General features: G+C 40.9%; 1 protein-coding gene across 3 annotated transcripts in view; it reads left to right on the top strand.

Annotated features, from left to right (window-relative positions):
- Positions 1-2,165: 2,165 nt before the first annotated feature.
- CDH5 (cadherin 5) overlaps positions 2,166-16,046 on the top strand; it is a 31,411-nt gene continuing 17,530 nt past the window's right edge. The window contains exon 1 of one of the 3 annotated variants that reach the window (XM_035336998.1): positions 2,166-2,384. The gene's annotated coding sequence lies outside the window, so the exon portion shown is untranslated. Of the gene's footprint in view, positions 2,385-14,019; positions 14,122-16,046 lie in introns of those variants that run through there. The other 2 variants (XM_035337000.1, XM_035336999.1) reach the window with 2 other exon arrangements.

Raw genomic sequence — 16,046 nt, 5'->3', positions numbered from 1 at the left:
GCAAAACGTGAACAACAGCCCCCCCCCCCCCCCCCCCCCCCAAAGTTTTATGATTTGACAGTGATGATAAGAAGTCTAAAAGTATACGGGAAAACTTGCTTGCTAGCATTTTGTGTCAGCAGCTTTGAAAACGTGATGAAATTCACTACCTAGAAAGTGCAGTACCTAAAATACCTGGTATTAAATAGCAGAAATGAGGTGCTTTGAACCTTTAGGAGCTCTGCCTTCTGTTGAGAGGGATGCATAGATAGGTTGTTCCTTCCATAAAATTTCAGTGCACATTTCCTTATAGCCAGAAAGAAACTTTACAGAAACAGTTCAGTAGAGATGAAATCTGTAAAACAGAATATGGAATTTGAGATTTTAGTAAGATTTCTAAAATTTAAATGAAATTATCTTCCTTAGAGCTCATAAATGGTTTTCAGTTACTCTATTGAGTTCTGAAACAGAGCATGCTGAAAATACCATTAGAAACATTGTCATTCTTTTCCTTGAACTTTTCACCAGTGATAAAACAAGTCACCTAAAACAAAGCTTATTTAGTAGGCATCAAAACAAACCTTGATAATCTAGGCCTGCTGCCTCAGGGCATGCACAGAAAACACAGTGCTTTCGCTGTTTCTTTCTTTGGGTAATGGACATGAAGGGCTCTCTTATCCTCATCCTTTGTTTAGACTAGCTAAATAGCATGCTTACTCCCAAGTCACATATACAAGTCACAGATACAAACATCAAAGGCTATGCAACGGTTGTAAATACAGTTGAAGTCATTTGCAAAAGTAAATCATATCTGGGACAGCTGTCTGCTGTGGGTACCACTTTATCATTGAGCTACATCCTGACCAGATAGCTACAGTTCCCTGGAAAACCCCTATCAGCATCCTCCCTGCTCTTCTCTCAGCAATGAAATTGCTGAGCGGCTTATTTTCTTGTAAGAGATCTTAATTCTAGTTGGTCTCCTTAAGTAAGACGTTGAAAAATGTTTTCTCATTAGTTGCTTAACTCTTCTGAATAACTAATGTATCAAAATTTTTAAAACGCCATTCATCTCTGCTGCTGTACATCATAAAAATGTGAAATAATAAAACCAACCTTGGCCTGCTAGAAAGCTAGGAAATCAATCCTATCACCTGTGCTAGGATGTGATGACAAATAGGAGCAAGAGAATATTTAACCGTGGATCATTATTATTTAAAGTCCTACTTAAGATACGCTGAACATTTGCCTACTTTTATTGTAGCTGTTTGAAAAATATAAGTGGGTTTTGAGCTAAGTCCCACATTTCTTAGATTTATTCCTGTGTTATTTACTAAGAAAAAAAAATCCTCTTTCACTTGTACTGTACAACGTCAGAGGTACACCTTTGTGCTTGGTTTTAACACACAGGTGGGGTCAGACAACAACAGGTGGAGCAGAAGGAGGCACCCCAGCCCCACAGGTTTTGGTGCTCGGGCTACGCTGTAAGGCAGCCCATGGGGTCACCAGATTGGCCTCACTGAGCAACATCTGAGCTAAGCCTCATGCAAGTGACTATATTAGAGACACTGAGGTCTCTAATACTGAGGTTTTGGTGAGCTTCCCCGCATCTGCAAACTGCACAGCAAGTCAGCTTCAGTAACGGAACACAAACACTGAATCTTTCCCGTCTGACTGGTCTGAGTGGTCTAGAGGCATAAGCTAACCATAATCAGGATGATTCAAACACTTTCTCCTTCTGGAAGACCCACCTTCACAGTCTTGCTTCTGGCATTACAATTTTACCTGGAAAAAATAGTGTTAAATTTCATTTTCACGTTCAGCATTGATGGACCTTACAAGAAGCCCGGTCTCATTCACATCTTCAGCTTTTCTGCTTGTGGATACAAAAATCCTTACAGAAAGGACATCTCCAAATGGCTTTAAAGTATCACGTTTGTGCAAAACAGGCATAGCCTGTGCTGATCAAGTATCAGCCACTAAGTAAAGTATCATTTTTGTTAATTTCTAAAATTCTTTATAAAATGACACTAAATAATGTACCAACTTTTGTGTCTCAGAGCCAATTTCCTTTTATTCAGCTACCTCATTAGAGGCAGCAACAAATAAGTCGGTATAGCAATAATAAGGCTAAGTTTATCTTGTTTCCTCCACTCCCTTTTCTCGCTGAATTACTAAGACTTGGAACAATAACAGGATGCCGGGATGCAGGATGGGAAAAGGCTGACTCCCAGATGGAAAACCTTGGAGATTGGATTGTGAACACTCCCAGTATTGCTTAACGAAAAGAGAAGTGGATTTTTCTGTTTGTTCTTCATTTTCTTTGTACTGCTTAACATTTCGGGATACTGTTGATTTTAGTTTGCCTCATTTGGGAACAAACTGAAGCTCCACCAACTCTGACTCAGGTAAGGAATAAACGGTATTTGCTGTCCTTCAGCTGTGAAGTTAACTGCAAAGATTTCTTATCTCCACCAAAAATGCCTTCTAGCATTTTAAAGAATTTAAGAACTAACAGTGGACTGGCTATGAATTTAATACCTATCCACACCATCCTTTGGGCCTAATACTGATATCATATAAACAAAAATAAGCGTAGACAACAGCAGAGCTGTTCACCATTTACACTGGAAGAGGAACATTTCTAGATTTCCTGGGCTATAGCACAATGTTCCCAGATCGCTTATTTCTAGTTCTGCTCTATAATATTATGTTGCAATGTTCATTCAATATGGAAAAAAAGACAGAAATTATATTGCAAATTGCACCTGTAAACCCTTTATGAGATGATTTTACCTGCTGTGTGGAGAGTTACAGGCTTGGTTTTGTTTCTAGCAAATGTATGCTGGGCTATGACTTGACACAGTATGTTCCATCAAAAAGAGGGTTGCCCTTGCTATTTCAAAGGTGCTATGACTTGATCGTTAAAATGCCAAGAGGAGGTGAAAGCCGCCACACATACCTGCCATCTTTGGCGTATCGCACTTGCTAAGAGAGGTGCTCAGGGCTTACAGGGAGAGTTTACATAAACACCTCACTGCCTTGCTCTCTTAAGTCCCAACCTCAGACTAGCAGGTTTAACAGCCCCTGTTTACTTCCCTTAGAAGTTTCTTGAGCTCAGAGGTCCAAAACAAACCAATTTTTTTTTCTGGCAAGGTATTTCACAAACTGGCTTGACACAAAAATTTAGTTGAAAAGGTTTATCTTTTCCTGCAGACAGCATAGCAAGCCCCTGAGCTAACAAGTTTGCTGTACAGCTTGCAGAGACTAAGCATTTCTGCATAAGAGATGAACCGATACTGCTTTTTGTCTAAGAATTCTAGTCTGCAATAGTGGGGCTGTCAGTGTGCACAGCACCTTGCAGTGCTGGTTGTCACACTGTAATAAAGATAAAGGAAGGAAAGAAATGCAAGGAAAAAAGCTATGGAAGATGAATTTCTGTGAGAAAATCTGTTCCATTCTCAGCTATTGAAAGCACTGAAAGTTGGTTGCTACTGCAGTTAATGAAGGTGTAGTTAATCGATGCGTTCCTGCCTCCACTGATTATAAATCATCGTATCAGCATTTGTGAAAGCAGACGGTGTTATAGACATTCATGTAGGAAAAAATATTAGACAAAAGCAAGGATACTCCAATGATTTACAAAAGGTTCTCACCTCAGGTGAATTTGTGCCTTGTAACAACACCCAATATACCAGAAACATGTCACAGAAATGCTGACTTGCAATTCATCTGAGGTATCTCCAGGAGTTACTTCTTATCCATAAAAAAAACGCGCGCGCAGGCTGGTGGGGGGCGGGTGACCATCAGGAGAAAGGGACACAGCTTTAATTTAGCATATGAAAGCCTTAGACTAGTGTAGCATACTGGAGAAATGTATGTGAACTTACAAACAATACAACAAACGAAACAAAAGCAAAAGATAAACTCAACGACTCTTTCCTGCTTTGTCCACAGAACGGGTTTATTTTTCAGAGTGCTAGAGCTGCACTGCACCGAGAAATAGTTCCCAGTGCCTTGCTCTTTAACGTAAGATCATAAAACTGTTTCTTAAACATTTTAAAGCAAATGCTGACTCTGAAAGTAAGCCACGAGACAGCTCTGTGCCATTCAGTAACCTGTAGCTTGCACAGAGCTATCGGCTGGGTTCAGTGCTAAAGAGAAAGCTTAGACAAAGGAGGTTCCACCTAAACAGTTAACAGGTTTGTGGCCAAAACACGGGTTTGTTTCATATCCTGCCTCTGTTGAATGAAACAGCTGAAAACAGGATATAGGTGAAAATCTCTGGTTATGGTTTAGATGCTCCCCTGATTTATAGCTGTGTGGAACAAAGGATTGCACTGCACATCCACAAATCGGTGTTTCAATTAATATTTCAAATGAAAAATAGAAAAACTTCATTTTATTTTGGTCTGTTTACATGCTTACAGAACTATAAGCTTGTATCTGTCCAGATAATATTTTTTCTAAAAAGGCAGAAGTTCACAGAATAGAGATAATTGATTATTTCTAGCAACTGAGCTTTTTGTAAGTGATCTTAGTGGTTATTTTTGTCACTTGTCCATAATTCTTTTTTTACTCAGGTTCCAGAAGTTTAATTCAGAGGCTTAAGTGTTAGTGCCAAAGAGAAAATAAGAGGTTTTCTATTTGTGAGAAATTTGTTGAAAACAAAAATGTTTTGGTGCATTTTTTAAAACCAGTGCCTTTCCTTTTGTTATCCTTGGATGTTTACAAATCAAAAATCCCCTCCAGTTCCCCACTGATACACTGGTTTCCCTTCTACTTTAGAACACATCAAAGAGTGATGATTATTTGTGTAAACTGGAGCTTTGCTAGGACAAAGAGAGATGACCAGCTCACAGTCACTACAGTAAAAGTTGTGTAAAAATCCCCCCCACACACACCTTTTAAAGCTGACCAGAATTTGAATTAGGAGAACAAACCTTAGTACATCCCCAGCTGGATACTAGTTTGGCCCACAATGAGGGTGAGTTAACTTGATCCAGCTGCTGACTTCCCTTCTGTGCCCTACTGCATTCAAGAGGCCTCCTCGGGTACTGCAAACACAGAAGGCAGAAGGCACTGGGGTACCACACGGAGTCATGATCAGGAGCCCCCATTTTCACTGCCAAGAACCTGGCAGGCATCCTGCTCAGGGCCTGTCTGCCATAAGGGATTCAGTACCAGCCCCACTGCAGGCCCAGGAAACCCACCAGCAGGGCTAACGCCGCAATTGACAATGTGCAAAATTAATGCACATCACTCACCACACACCTTCCACCTGCCTCCTAAATTCTGCAATGAGTCTGGTCTCAAAATACAAAAAGTTCAATAAAAATTTGCCAAGATCCTGCTTATGGTTCTTCCGTACAGGGATGTAAGTCAGCCTTTTCATTCTGTAAGAGCCTGAGCTTCACTCCTCTTAATATGAATTTCAGATCTGTCGATAAGCATGAAACAAGCTATGTGTTGCTTGTAAGATTTTGCTGAGTATTTTATGCACGCTCTCCCTGTAGCACACTATTGAGATGGATGCTATCTGTGCCTTGAGTCTGTTTTGTACACACACTGCCATACACACCTGTTGGGCAGGCAGTGAGAAGACTTAGGGCCATGCCCCTAAACATGTTTAATTAAAGCCCACAAGAACTGGAAAAGCTCAAAAGCTCAGTGTTTTTCAGAGAAGGACACAGAGGGAAACTTATCCATCCATTGTAGGTGTTTACACTGCCTGCTTCAGACTCGGTACTCTAAGTGTAACCAAGATTTACAATCAGTAAATCACAAAGAGGCAAGCAGGTGGATGGACACTCTGGCAAACTTATCTCCAGACAAGTATTTTTGTGAGAGAGAGCAAAACTGTCTTACAAAAGATTAGGAGCTACATGTGAAAGTGTTATCAAGCAACCTTCATGAAAGGGTCCAGAGTTAATAGTGAAAACTAACTGATTTTTCAGAGGAAAGACAAGCATGCTCACCTAGTACACAGTGCAGAAATTGCAGGACACCTTTCCAAAGGACGAGTGGAGTGGAAGGAGTATTCTTCTGCCCTAACATTGCTTTCTGAAATGTCACAAATGACACCTGAATAGAGCACCACCATAGTCAGAGGTAGATCTAAAGCAGACACCTTTTAAGTTCAGCAGGGTTTCTCTTCATGATTCAAAATCCCAGAACAACAGCATTCTTGTCTCAGTCTAGTTGTCATCATAACCCTCCTGTTCCTATGGGATTTTGCAACCATCTTTTGCCAAAACTTGAGGAGAAAAGGCCCTCTGTTTCTATTACATATTCCTTTAAAAAACCCACTGGCAGCCTTCACCAATGAGCAGCAACGCTCCTGGCCCTGCAACATGAGAACAGTCCTCCTGTCACCTTGTGATGTTCATCGGGCACAAGGTGTGCTATCTGCAGCGCACACCAGCCCTTGTCCTCATTATGTAGGGCAGTATAAAGGGAAATTCCACTTCCACAGTATGTCTGGAGATTACAGTCACATTCTGCTGTCTTTGTCCACATTTCTGAGCAATGCTTCGGTAGGATCAGTCTTCCTTTTCCCCTTCCTTTTATGATGCTATCTGTTACGAATTTGTGGTCTGGAAATCCTCTCTAGGAGTGCAAAGCGTACCTTAAAACATGCTGCTTGAGAAGACTAAGGGCCTAATGCTGCTGTCCTGCGAATGATAGGAAATCCTGCCATTGATGTGGATTGTTCCTGTGTTAGGTTTAGCTTCACAGACAGTCCTGACTGGCACAGAGCTTTAGGTTAGCTTCCCCCTTCTTTTTGTGGGGTACTTCCCCCTCCTCCAGTCCTACACCTGTATTCAGAGATTTGCAGTATCTGACTGGATTTTATTGTCACTGTCTTTCAGATAAATAGGATTTGTCTGCCAGAGAACCAGTTTACTCATGTTAGGGTTAGGCCCACCCCTTATTACTACTAATAAGGTTTCTTTTTTTTTCACCACCTAATCTGTGAATCCAAACTTACAATTAAATAGTATATACTGCCTATTTATTCAGTTCTGTTAGTGATAGGGGGTTTTATGCTGTCATTAAAACATAAACAAATATTGCTACACTGTGCATATTGTAGTGTCATCCAGATGCACTCCAGCTAAAGCACATATCCACAAGGAAACAGAGAAGCAAGGCAGAGAGCACAAAAAGCATGGATGGGTTCATTATACAAAGATGATAACGGGGACAAACACACTTGCTTTGTACACTAGGTTTGCCAGCAGCAGCCTTGGTAAAAGTTTAGGATTAATATTGTTGCACTGTCCAGTAACTGCACTTGGAGGTGACTTAAGCTTCCAACAGGAAGAAAGAGGCGCATTTCTCTTGGGAATATATCGTGTCATTTTCCTGCTGTGAAATGGTAAGCTTTATTACCTGCCTTTTATGGACTGGTCTTCAGCTTCCTTACATGGAGATGAAGGCTTCATTCATATGAGAAAAGCATTTTCAGTAGTCACAATCAAAATACGAGCAATGGGGAAAATAAACGTTCCACTTAGGTAGTCACTAACAGAGTCAGAGTTCCCACCTCAGCTTAAGCAGTATCTCCAGCTGTCCTTCAGCTTCAGACAGCAAACCCGCGAAGCGCGGCTCCGCTGGGAACAAGAGCTTCCCCAGCAGTCAGGTTGCTTTAAAGCCGTTTGCTCCCCGGGGGTGCTCACTGTGCCAAGCCCCAGCAGGGCAGCAGCAGCAGCGAGGCTCTATCACCATCACGGTGCCACTGGCAAAGACATAGAAGCAGAAAACTCCCTGGGTCAGCCAGGTGAAAGCCCCCAGCTCTCAGTTTTATCACTTTCACAGAGACCCCTTTCACAGAGACCCCATCAGGTGCAAACAACAGCACCGCCTGCCCTGCAACAAGGCCACTCCTGCCCTCACATCTTACAGCACCTACCACAGCTGTGGTTTGTTTCAAGAAGGAAGCTTGGCTTAGGTGGGGGGTTTCCTCATTGCCTCTGGACTGGGGTTGTGAAATTCATTAGATTAATGACCTACTTAAACCAGTGCACAGATAATGGAGCAAAACACAACACTGTGTTAAATCACAGTAATTTCCACATGGAAACGAAACCTTAGAGAAAACAGTCTAGCTCTAAAGTCTGTCATAAAACTTACAACAGCTTTCCTCATCTTTTGAAGCTTCCCTGTGTCTAAGGACTGCATTTCCAAGCTTTCCAGCTCCACTTCATCGGCTTTTTAAGCTGGAAATTTGCTTCCCTGGTTTTATTTTGATTCAAAACTGAGCTTTTCCTGACTCCAAAAGCTAAGCTGTAAGTAGCTGTAAGTAAAAATACTGAAAGGGTCATTGTAAATTCATAAAAGTAGCAATAATATCATCTGTATCATCTCACAACACACGGAGAGCATAACAATGGAAATGTTCCAGGAAAAGGCTGTAACTATAGGGGCTGGCAGAAAAGGTCTTGAAGTTAATTAAGCCTGGTCTGGAAGTCTAGTTGAATAAGGGCAGGAAATAGAGAAGAATGAACTGACATTTGAATTGGACATTTTAAAAGGGGGAAAAATACTGAATACTAATAACCAAACAAAACAGATCCAGACACACCCTGTTTTTCTAGCCTTTTGCCCAGCCAGAAAATTAGATTTCTGTATACGTATATGCTTTCTTTATCTGCCAAAAAATAACTTTCAGAGGAAATGCCAATACATTAAGTTACTCAGTAGAATAATCTGGACAAGGGACTCAGAACACACATACAGCTGAACATGCTTTCTCTGCTTCAGAGTACTGTTAGCACAATAAATATCCATTACTGAGACCTGCACATGATGCTTGTGCTACAGACAGACACTTTTGCTCCTAAGCTTTTGTTGAAAGAAATGTCAAAAAAAAAAAATCTTATCTGCAGCAAACACAGCTACATTGTACTTTAAAAATATATATTTATTGCATACAGTTCCTCAAAGGATGGGGACTTTTCCTTAATCAAAGCTACTCAGTTGGAGCTCTGTGCTTGGAAGCCTCTGTGATACTAAAGCCTTATCTGGAAACAAAGGGGAAGTGGAAAAAGCTTTATAATATATTATTCTCAGAGAGCACCTTATTTTTATTTTTATTTTTAGCTTGGACAAACTCTTAAACATTCAGTGACAGCTCCAGCTGAACTCTGTACAGCAGAGCTAACCAGGGGGCAGCATCTAAACAGATCAATTCTGAACTGTGCGTACCATTTATTGTAGGAAACAAAGCTTCTGGTTAGGGATGCCTGAGAAATCTTTTTAGCAATTCCAAACACGTCCGATACATCAGAACTGTTCCATTTCTGTGTGGGGTTAAGCCAAATAATTACTGGAGGACTCCTTTGTCCCCCTCTCACCCAGAGCCCCGCTCCCTAAAGTCAAATGATGCAGTCGTGGGAGCTGCTGAGACGGGGAAGGCTCGGTGCTGAGACACCTGCCTCTCTGCCTCTCCGCCTCTCCTGCCGGAGGTGCCGCAGCCTGGGCTACGCAAACATTAACTGGCTGAAAGGAAGCAGGGAAGGGGCTGGCTCTACAGCCACTGCAGGTACTGCCAACGCGCCTGACAGAGACTTGGTCATTCTCCCATGTCAGTCACACCTTTCTCAGGAACAAGTACACCTGACTGCAAGATCACCATCAAAAATACTTTTTGCACACACGGAAGAGAACAGGTTCTGCTCCTGTGCGTAACACAGGCACTTCATCACCATTTCCAGCATTTGTCCTTAGCATTAATCAATCTGGATGGGAAAGATTTTCCTCTTAGATTTCTATTTCGGACAAAGAATTCACAGGGGAAAAAATGTTTGCTCCTCCAAATTCTGCATGCAGGGTTTATTCCACTCATCTTATTAGCTCATTTCAGAACAGAAGGGCTGTATTTAATGCAAAGTAAACCCCTCGAAATAGCTCAGATTTCAAAAGCATTTGGCAACTGTCATCAAAAGACATGTGGCCAAGAACAAATCTTCTGTCATTTAATTGTTAGTTCCATCCCTGCAACATCTGGAAAGAAAAGAAATGATATTACTCATAGGTCCTACGAGCTTGCTGATTTAAAGAAATGGAACCTTCTAAATCACTGAAGCACAGAGATCTATGTGACGTGATGAAGACAAGATGGTAATATCCCGTACCAAAACCCAAACTCCACCTCTGGGCTTGAACACACCCACTAAACACCAGAATACTTCTGCTCCTTAGGAGTCATTCAACTCTCATATACGCGCATCCAAGGCTCAGGAGCTGTACAGAAATATAGGAGGCTTATGATCTTAAACTCAATCCTGTCCATACTATCACCTCATAAGAGAAAGCCAAAATCTTCTGTTTATGATACTATATTCATTAGTTATGAAGTGTTATAAATTGGCTTGATAATGATCACAAAGAAGCATCAAAAGATTTTAACAACTCTGGTTATACTGCACACTTAAGGTAGGCTCTCTGCTTAAGCCCACCTTATCCCTTGTTGCATTTTGTACTAACATGTTTGTACGTGAACTGAAAGACTTCATGCATGGAAAGACAGGACTATACCACTTGCTACTTACTTAAAGCACAATAATCCCATTTGTTGTCACTTCAGGGAAGCTGTCTGTAGTAAAGCATTATATGACTACAGCAGCACGTCCATCTTAAGAACTCTTAAGCAGCACCAGAACAGGAGTATTTCAGTGTTTCATCTATCTGTTCAGTTTCAAATTGGTTCTCTCTCAAGTATCTCTACAGCCTCTGTGATGACAAATAATATTGCTGTGAAAAATGAGTAGAGACATTGATTCTGCACCTGGCATGATACATGATCTGCATGCTGAGAGTGTGAAATGAGGAAGATTCTTAAAACTCACCTAATGATTCAGTGTGGCTATAACAGACCTTCAGGAGCATTTGTCTCCTGGGAGTAGTAGAAGGCCACCAGTTTCACTAAGGCTGGTGGATTACTTTCTAAAATACCTGGATGCTTATATAAAAGGAAAACAGTCATCCATTAAAATGACAATTATACAGCATAACTGATCTGGGTGGAAGAGCAAAACCAGTCAGTGCTGTTACAACTGCTCATTTTAATGCTTTCAAAGTATTGTTTTGTCTCCTTCACAAATGCCATCCTCACCAAACAACCTTCGCTTAAATAATGCACCAATGTCATGTCAACAACTGAAGTGATTCAGGGATTATTCATTTACTCCAAAAATAATACTTTCTCAAAGTTCATGGGGAGACCAGCCCACTAATTAACACATGTACTTAATTTGCTTTTCAGTTATCAGATTTACAAGTAAGAAACTCAGATAAAAACCATATTACCGCAGATTGACAGAAAAATGATTTAATTGAAGATTGGAACAGGAATCATAGCATGTGCACATGAATCACAGAAGTAGCCCCTCTTGGTTTGATAACTTTACTATGTAAGATTTCTGGTGTGCCACATATGAAAAAAAAAATAGCCTACCCCTGGCTTATGTGGAAGTTGGCAAATTTTATATGTACTAGACAGGTACATAAAAATACAGTCACTTGTTTTCTTAGATCATGTATGGGATTCATTTCCACAAGCATAAATGTTTCATATCCCTGGAGGTATCTAAATGATGCTATACACAAAAGGCTGCCATTCTCTGAAGAATGCAGAACAACTGGGCACAAACTGTTAAACCATCTCTTCCAAATTGACCCAGAAAATTGTTTGGGATTGTTTGAGGTTTTCCAGAATTCTAACAGAATACCAATTCAGAGCTGATTCAGTGTTCATGTGGCATGCAGATAGGTACATCAAGATCTAAGCCAAACAAATTTATTAAAAAAAAAAAAAAAAAAAAAAAACTTTTCTAAATTTTAGAAACAGTATGAATTACGGCCCAAGCATCTCTAGGAGATACCTTATTGTAAAAACTCCCTTGAGGTTTGCTATTCTTTGTTCTTACTGAAGAGAGAAATCACCAAACCTTAGTATCTGCTCTCAATCACGTGTCCACAGTGGCATGTTCCTCACCTCATTACAGTCAAGAGCCACATGCAAAAACAAACGAGTTCCTATCCCAGCTGCGAGCATGTCAGTACTCCCTCACTGTGGCTGCTATTCACGGACCAGCTGGTAGAGAAATAGACACCAGCTCTCCGAAAGAGTCTTATGCACCTAGAGAAGAAGTCCAGCCAACATGGATGAGCACAAAACACAGTGCCTCCTGGCTGCTATAATGACTGACTGCTTCTGTAGTACTGCACTGTTCACAGATCAAAATAAGCAAAGCCTCCTATAGGTTGTTCTTTTCCCACTCACGCTGACATTTTTTTGTTAATCTAGCCAGCTAAAATATTATCAGGAACATCACTGATGTAAAACAAACTCCAGTACAATCTCAATTTACAGATGCAGCATCAGATCCAACCTAACTCATCTTGATTCTCCTTCAGGTCCGTGATGAGGTGACATTTAGCAAACAAAATGCAAACCTATACATCCCTTTTCCGAAAAAGCTTCCTGGCAAGGAACAAAGGAGATCTTTGTGACCCCTTATAACTTTCTTCCTAACTCATTTCTCTAAAATCATTCTCTTTACAGCAAATGTCCTCAGACCACATATCTGTTATTTTCAGTTTGCATTTGCCTGTGTGACTCAGTCAGCCTTTCCACATAGCCACTCTCAGTATTTCCTGCAGCTCTTTAATCCTGGAGTCAGCAAGTCACTTGCTGAAATACAAGCAGGGGAGTCAGGAAGCTCTGGGAAGTCATTACTGTAGGTTTCATTACCTCTTTTCACCATCTTCAGTGCATGGGCATTCTCTCACTAGCTTGGAGGGTCGCTCTGTTGCCAAAGCAGTGCTTGCCTCCCCATTTTTATCCAGCTCCATAGCAGAAACCACAGGGAGACTGGGAGTCCTATCTGGCTGCCTGCTTTCCACCACTCTGTGGGGTGTCCTTTGCTTGCCAGGGCAGGGAAACCTTTCTTGTTGACTCTGCTGTCCATTCAGGAGCAGAGCATTGGGCTCTCCATCTAATCAAAAGCAATGAATCTTCAACATACACACAGTAATTTATAGTTCCTTTATAAACAAATTTCTTCATTTCTGAAAGAATTACCTGTCCTAGCTGAGGACTCCATCCAACCATCAGAGGAAGTTTTATATTTTATCATCCATGAGTGAATTTTTTGGTAAGTTAAACAGATAGGGGAAAAACTAATTGACGTATTTTCCCCAGACCTACCAGAAACTTAGAGCTAAAATCAGAAAGAACTTTCAGGTTAGAATTATTCTTTTTTTCCCTGGAATATGAGGAGGCAAAACAGGAGCCAAAATCAGAATTGCTGAGTTACCTCTTCAGCTATATTGAGATACAGTGCTGCATCATCAACACCTACAACTGACCTATACCAAAAACACACAACACACAACAAAACACACACAACAAAAACACACAACAGTGCCCTCACAACACTGAGTGACATCTGTTTTTTCTTAAAGTAGCACATTTAGTTAAGATACTGCTGGAGCAGCTTTTCATTCAAAGGTACTATCACAAGTATAAAATGTCATTTTACCATCAGTTTTCAGGCAGGCATTTGCACTCCAGATTGTTTAGTCATCAGAGTAGCTATTTACTCAAAGGTACTATCATGCATATAAAGAGTCATTTTATCATCAGTTTTCGGGTAGGCATTTGCAATCCAGACTGTTTAATCATCAGTGGAAGGCACTTCTCAGATGCATAAAGACGACAGAAGGACAATCAAAAATATAATGCTAGGTAGTCGGGCACTAGGCACATTTAAATCAGTTCAATAATCTGGAAACCAAAAAGCAGCACAGTGATCTCAGGAAAGACCTGTTTTGAAATGAAAAATTGTACATTGTTGAGAACATGAGACAAGACGGCTTTAATCGGAAATAAGAGAAACGCTGAGTAACCATCCAGAAAAAAAATATATTTGAAAGAGCACCACAAAATGATTGCTCCAAGTCAAATGTTGCACAATTTACTCAGTTTTTTTCAGTGATGTTACTAAAGTTTGAAGGTCTACCATAGTTCCCATTCTCCCTGAACTCCCTATGTACTATTCTCGCATTGTAAGCTGAAGGGAGCAAAGGAAGACCGGATTTTTGCAAGTTAGATGCCAATCAGAAACTATAGCACAGGTAACAATTATATCTATGTGATTACTTTGCTGCCTTGTCTCTCTGGGTTTGTTAGAAGCTGGTTAGAGCAATGTTGTCTAATTATGAGATGAAAAAAATGGGAGAAAAAAAAAACAAGACTGTTGCTACTCCTGACCCTGGTCCACCATCACGAGATGGCAAAAACATTTAAGTCCTCTGTGCTTCAAATGTACCTTTTGAAAGGGATATAGCTTTTCGGCTAGCTGCAGTGCTTTTCACAGGGAACTGAGGAGGCTTTATCGATTCATGTTTGCACAGGCAGTTAAGGTACCTGAAATGTATCGTTAGGTACTGCTAGAGCTACTTTCTTTCAATAATGTTTTGTCTGCTTACCAAACATGCTCCTTCTGCAAAGCAAGGTAAGTACACATTAAGCTATAGGCATTGCAAAAAATACATAATTTATCCATCTAAGGTTTAATAGATTACCTTTCTGTTTCTCTTTGCTTAATGTATTCACCCATTTGCCTTTGGTCTTAAACATTACACAGAAATTAATGGTAGAAGTGGATCCTGTAAGGCAGTGTTGTTTTGTTAGTTGACACTGGGTCAGATTCTGCTCTCATTAACTCCAGCGTGGCTTCATTAAGCATAAGAATTTTAGAAGTGTTTAGATGATGTATCAAAGTAAAGTTTTTGCATCTGAGTAAAATCTAAGATTGAAGTGTTCCATACTCTGCGCTGTTGGGTTTAGTCCAGTGCAAATTTAACAGATTTTTTCACACAGAGCTACTTAGGAACACAAATGGGAAGCAGCAGAGAGAAAGGGGAAAGACAAATTAGAATACTTATGAAAATACTAAAACTAAAGCTATCCAAAGTCAACATCTCTAGTCAAAGTTCTGTCAAGAAAATTTTCTTAGGCCTACAAGTATCAATTTACCAAACGATATTCGGCACAGATCCCCTGGATGGCAAGCCTGCCATGTAGTGAGGACAATTTGAAGTATTTCAGATCAAATAAGCTATAATTTTCCAGTGAGACTTTTTCACATTTTACATCGAGGTAGCTCACACAGAGTGCTCTGGTGGGGACTGTAATGCCTTAGCAGTTCTTGCAAGCCAGTTCTTCCTCGCCAGCCACCCTGTTCAGCACCCAGGGCCCACACCCACATGGAGCCCCTAAGGGCAGCGCAGGCCCTTGCTGTGCGCTGGCCCCCACGGCCATGGCCTCCTGAGAATGGGCAGCCCACGCACGATGAGAGGGCAGAGCCCACTGACACAGCCCACCGATACAGCCATCAGGCTGCACCCAGGGACAGTCAGCCCAAAAGCCCCAGAACATTCAGCCAGGCCAGGAAGGCCCAGCCCCACCATCCCACAGGCCCAGCAGCCCCAGAGAGGGCAGCCCAAGCTGGGCCAAACGCCTTCCTTTGGGCTCTCCATTCCTCACACCTGACTGAACACACTATTTGAGATATTTAGTATTCCCTGCATTTACATTGCTGCAGGCGTGACAGCTGAGGTTTGACTAACAACCAGAAACAGCAAAATTTCCAGTACTACAGAAAGGAATATATTCTATCCTGTATTATTCATTTATAAGTAATTTTGTTAATTTTTTCCGCACTGATGAAGCTCTCATTTTTGCAAGGGAGTTTTCATTTGCATTTGTATTGTTCAGATTCCAACCAAGATACTGTTAGCAGAAGCAATCATTAAGTTTCCAGCTCAATAAATAATAATCCTTTAGTTTCCAGCTTTTCTTACAATCAGGTATGCAAATTACCTGAACAATATTGACAAAATCCTTTTAAAATGTATTACAGGAGATCGGGAAGTACTTGTTTCTTTTCTGATATATAATAGTCACTGCTAAACGGATTTCTCCCTCAGGAAATTCCTTATCACTATTTCTATCTTGCCTGGAATCAGCTTCAAATGCTGTAAAACAGAAATTCTCT

This window comes from Oxyura jamaicensis, chromosome 11 (assembly GCF_011077185.1).
Source record: "Oxyura jamaicensis isolate SHBP4307 breed ruddy duck chromosome 11, BPBGC_Ojam_1.0, whole genome shotgun sequence".
Lineage (NCBI taxonomy): Eukaryota > Metazoa > Chordata > Aves > Anseriformes > Anatidae > Oxyura > Oxyura jamaicensis.
The sequence above is the reverse complement of the archived record's forward strand: the minus strand, read 5'-3'. Positions and strand labels throughout refer to the sequence as shown.